The sequence below is a fragment of the Corythoichthys intestinalis genome, chromosome 17, assembly GCF_030265065.1.
Source record: "Corythoichthys intestinalis isolate RoL2023-P3 chromosome 17, ASM3026506v1, whole genome shotgun sequence".
NCBI lineage: Eukaryota > Metazoa > Chordata > Actinopteri > Syngnathiformes > Syngnathidae > Corythoichthys > Corythoichthys intestinalis.
Window position 1 is genome coordinate 14,420,545 of NC_080411.1, and position 6,000 is coordinate 14,426,544.

The window sequence follows — 6,000 nt, forward strand, 5'->3', positions numbered from 1 at the left end:
ACAGGAAGTGACCCCGAAATGCCCCCGAATGAACAGGAAGTGACCCAATATGTCTAGGAAGTGAACCCAAAATGCTCCAAAATCCTCAGGAAGTGACCCGATATCTACAGGAAGCCCAAGATGCCTCAAAATTAACAGGAAGGGGCCTGGCACACCAACCATCATGGCAATTTTTCCAGAAATAGCATTTTCTAGTTGAAAAAAAAAGGTGCTGATTTCCTGCTGAGTGTGTGTTCTCATCACTAAATTGGCATTGTCCTTGCTACAATAGGTGCTTGTCAATTTTCAAAAAGAACACTGCTTCCTTTTAAGGAATATTTCATATTTTGAGTTGTCTTTTTTAGCGAGCAAAGCGAAACGCGTCCGCCTCGTTAGGTGGCCTCCGCTTGAGCCGCATTAGCATAGAAAAAGGACGGAGGCGCCCCACGGCACCTGGAGTGAACCTCGCGACGGACGAAGCGCCGTCGCCATGAATTATTCACGCCGCCTCTTCAAACTGCCACATTCCACTTCATGATAGGACAAAGAGCAGAGGAGAAATGCTGGTAAACACCTTTATGAGCGATGAAACAAAAACATTACTGCAGTACTTCTCAAATACTGGGGCGGGCCCCCCCAGGGGGGCGCAGAGCGATGCTGGGGGTGGCGCGTATGACCTTGGGGAACATACTTTTTTGCCGTACAAGAATAAAGTGTCATTGCGCATCCACTCAGTGGGTGGCAGTGCCGCTTTTCATTTTCAGTGTGTGCGCAGTATTTTTGAACCAAACAAGAGCACACAGCAAAGAGCACCAGTGATATGAAAAGCTAATACAAGGAAATACGATGAAGCGTATGCAGCATTTGGCTTTGACTTTTAGTACAGTGGGAGATGAGGAAAGACCAGTCTGTTTACTTTGTCTAAAAATGTTTGCAGCGGACAGCTGGAATTTTTTTTTCTTTTTTTTTTTTTTCTATGAAAACGTGCCAAATATTGCCACCAATCCTCCCGCTTAGTCAGTGTTACCTAAGTAAACCAGCAAGCACTGTTAGCATTACATAAGGTGGCATACCTAGTTGCTCAGTGCAAAATAACCCAACACCATAGCAAAGGAGCTCATACTGCTTGCAGCAAAAATAAAAACTGTCCCTCCGTCCAATGACAATGTCCTTTTTGTTCTATTAATTTTTCGTTTTTCGGTCTAATTGTTTGGCATATTATCCTGATGAGTTAATGTTGCTAATCAATTTGAATTTATTATTATTTATTGATTTTGATAAATTTTAATTTTTAGTATCAAACGGTCAAACTATGTAACTTGACTGTATTTTTACCTTATGGATGTGTTTTTATTGAAAGTTGATCTTTATTACTTTTTTCTTTTAGTATTAAAAAGAACACAATGTTATGCAGAGTTGTACTTATAATAATAAGAACTTTATATTAGGGCTGTCAAACGATTAAAATTTTTAATCGAGTTAATTACAGCTTAAAAATTAATTAATCGTAATTAATCGCAATTAATCGCAATTCAAACCATCTATAAAATATGCCTTATTTTTCTGTAAATTATATATATATTCTGTAAAATAATTTGTTGGAATGGAAAGATAAGACACAAGATGGATATATACATTCAACATACGGTACATAAGGACTGTAGTGGGCATTTCACTCTACTGTCATTTAAATCTGTCTATGCTGTCCTCACTCCGAAGCGTCTACTTTTTCCAAAGCTAGACAGCTAGTGAACGACGCCTTAATAATCAGACTTCTTCCTTTTTCATCTGATTTATTAATAAAATGGCCTCAAACCACTGTCCTCTTTAGACCGTAGTGAAACTACAAAAAAAAGTACACAAGCATTGCATTAGCAACAACGTAAGCTTAGCACGCTATACAGGTTCGCTAAACATAAACAAAAAGCGTCTCTTACAAAAAATATAACATTTCGCTTACTAACATATTATGTACATTCTTTACAACAACCATACTTACGGACAAATCTTGTCCAAGGATCATATAAGCACAACATTACAACGTAGGCGTCAGCCCGAGACGTCGTGCAGCCATACTGAACTGGCAAGAAAGCAATAAACCATGTCGCAAAGCGACCACAAGAGTTCGCTGTTAGACAGCACAAAAAACCTTGCTGTAAAACTTAACCAAAAGGCAGAATACTGTCTGAGCGGGACATGTGCGTTAATTGCGTCAAATATTTTAACGTGATTAATTTTAAAAATTAATTACCGCGCGTTAACGGGATAATTTTGACAGCCATACTTTATATACAAATGATACAACAGTATATTTATAGTGGCGGCAGAGAGTTGGGGGGCGTGGAACGTTTACGTCTTCACGTGGGGGGCATAACAGAAAATAAATGAGAAGCACTGCATTACTGTATTATTAATGAAATTAAAATGAATAAAAACAGAAATACACACTAGTGGTGTCCTACTAGTATTTAACTCATTGCATGACATTGATGGTAATAGACATCCAATTTATTCAAACCAGGAAGACTGGCTGTGAATGCTCATTTTTCAGTGCCATTGACTGAAATGGATTTTTTTGATTTTTTAAAAATTTTTATACGGATTACATTTGGGGTTCGGAGTCTAATCCACATGACAGTTTTTTTTTCAATAAATTGGTACCTTTTTAGGTTTATATGGTTTATTTATTTTTGGTTTTATCATTTGAGTTGAGATTAGTTTGGGTTTGAGTTGAGATTCGTTTAATTTTGGTTGGGATTAATTTGAGTTCGGGTTTGAGTTGAGATTAGATTAAATTGAGATTAGTTTGAGTTGAGATTAGATTGAATTGAGGTTAGGTTAGTTGGAATTTTAATTGACATTAATTTGAGTTTGGATTTGGATTTGAGATGAGATTAGATTCAGTTGAGATTAGTTTGGGTTTGAGTTGAGATTAGTTTTATTTGAGATTAGATTGAATTTAGTTGAGGTTAGTTTTAGTTTTAACTGAGATTTGAGTTTGGGTTTGATCTGGGATTGGATTGAGTTAATATTAGTTTGAATTGAGATTAATTTGAGTTCAGGTTTGAGTTAAAATTAGATAGGGTTGAGATTAGTTTGAGTGGGTTTGATCTGAGATTAGATTGAGTTGAGATTAGTTTGAGTTGAGATTCGTTTGACTCTGGGTTGAGATTATCTTGAGTTTGGGTTTGAGTTGAGATTAGATTGAGTTGAGGTTAGTTGGAGTTTAAATTGAGACAAATTTGAGTTTGGGTTTGAGTTGAGATTAGATTGAGTTGAGATTCGTTTTAATTGAGATTAGATTGAATTTAGTTGAGGTTAGTTGAAGTTTAAACTGAGATTAGTTTGAGTTTGATCTGGGATTAGATTGAGTTAATATTAGTTTGAATGAGATTAATTTGAGTTTGGGTTTGAGTTGAGATTAGATTGAGTTGAGGTTAGTTGGAGTTTAAATTGAGATAAATTTGAGTTTGGATTTAAATTGAGATTAGATTGAGTTGAGATTTGTTTTAATTGAGATTAGATTGAATTTAGTTGAGGTTAGTTGAAGTTTAAACTGAGATTAATTTGAGTTTGGGTCTGATCTGGGATTAGATTGAGTTAATATTAGTATGAATTAAGATTAATTTGAGTTTGGGGTTTGAGTTAAGATTAGATAGGGTTGAGATTAGTTTGAATTGAGATTAGTTTGAGTTAAAATTAGATAGGGTTTAGATTAGTTTGAGTGGGTTTGATCTGAGATTAGATTGAGTTGAGATTAGTTTGAGTTGAGATTCGTTTGACTCTGGGTTGAGATTATCTTGAGTTTGGGTTTGAGTTGAGATTAGATTGAGTTGAGGTTAGTTGGCGTTTAAATTGAGATGAAATTGAGTTTGGGTTTGAGTTGAGATTAGATTGAGTTGAGATTCGTTTTAATTGAGATTAGATTGAATTTAGTTGAGGTTAGTTGAAGTTTAAACTGAGATTAGTTTGAGTTTGATCTGGGATTAGATTGAGTTAATATTAGTTTGAATGAGATTAATTTGAGTTTGGGTTTGAGTTAAGATTAGATAGGGTTGAGATTGAGTTTGGGTTTGAGTTGAGATTAGATTGAATTGAGTTGAGGTTAGTTGGAGTTTAAATTGAGATTAATTTGAGTTTGAGTTTATATTAGTTTGAATTGAGATTGGATTGAATTTAGTTGAGGTTATCTTGAGTTTGGGTTTAAATTGAGTTTAGATTGAGTTGAGATTAGTTTGAGTAGAGATTAGAGTACATTTGAGTTGAGATACATTTGAATTTGGGTTTGAGTTAGGACTAGATTGAGTTGAGATGAGATTGAATTGAGTTGAGATTAGTTGGAGTTTGGGTTTGAGTTGAGATTATATTAGTTCATATTAGATCAAATTGAGTTGAGATTAGTTTGTGTTTGAGTTGAGATTAGATTAAATTGAGTTGAGATTAATTTGAGTTTGAGTTGAGATTAGTTTGAGTTTGGGTTTAGGCGTCCAGTCCATTCTCCAGTCCTAACCTAGTCAAAATGAATTGGACACCTAGTGCTGTCAATGACAGACAAAGGGTATAATAAGTGCTGTATTTCACTGGTTGGACACCTGTTTTAGTAAATTAACAAAGCGATCAATTGAGAAGGTTCAAAGGTGATTTGAAAGCATGGCGTGCACAGTCGGTACGTCTCCGACAATTTGATGCTTATTTTCGTTGCGAAGGAAGAAAAGCCGGGCATGAATCATGCATGGAGATGCACACTCAGAAAGTCGGTCAGACTGTCGGGTTGGCGCCCAAATGGAGAATCGTTGCTCGTGAATCATTGAGTGGGGAAGCGTGCGAACAAGGCACAAATGCAAAAAAAAACCTTCCACCTACCGCACGCATAAGGACACTTTGGAAACAACCACTTTTTGTGGGTTTATGAGTTTATCCCTAGCAGACGTTCAATCCATTTGAAGTGGGAGGATGGATGCTCCCACCTCAAATGGATTGGACGTCTATGGCCGTCAGTGGCAGACAATGGGTTAAGACGCTCAGAAAGAAAAACTTTTGAGAAAAGATTTTGAGTTTAACAATGTCTTTAAACCAGTGGTTCTTAACCTGGGTTCAATCGAACCCCAGGGTGGGTGAGTCTCAGGAGTTCAACAAAGGTTAAGACGCACAGGGCCCAATTTTCATACGCTGACTAAAGCTAAAATGTCATTTAAGACTGTTTTGGATTGGTTTGCCCTCAATTTAGAGGCTTTATTCCATTTGTTTCAACTGCTAGTCCTCTATTAGATGCGAGGAGAAACCGGTTTGCTCAACAGATTCACTGGCGGCGTGAACTGCATTCGCATACCATTTTAAGCCATGAAAATAGTATGTGATGCAAGGATGCGACAATCGAATAAAGACATGAAAACAAAAACAGGAACAGTATGAAATGAATTGTGTTTCAGTGGGGGGTGTCAAAAAAAAATTTTTTTTTCTTCCGATGTTCATAGTTGATAATGTTGTGCGAGCAACAATTAAGGTTATGTTGTGTGACCTAAGCTAACATAAGCTCATATGGTGCTCACACAACATATATGTGTAATTAATAATTAACATATGAGGTTATGTCGCTCACACAACATAATTAACTGTGTACATTTTTAACAAAAACAATTTTTTTTTTTTTTTTAATGGCTTGAGCTACCCAAAATAGCATTGCAATTGACGTAATGGATGACATCACCATCTGCGTGATTATAATACACACTCAGCAGGAAAACCGTACACTATTTTCAATTCAACTCACCTGGACGTGACGAACTTTATGTAAATAGTTTTCCAAGAGTTTAAAACTACACTCACCACGCTAAATGCTAACGCGAACGCTATGCTAACGCTACAGGTTACATTTAGTGTGTGATGAAAGATCACTCAGCACAGACCTATGTTGTGCTTTCACGGTAGCACTGTTTGGTCCTTTTTAAAAAGACCAGAGTTTCTTTTCAGATAGTACACTTCATTTTGTAAATGTGAACGCGCATCCGAAATCTAGTTCGG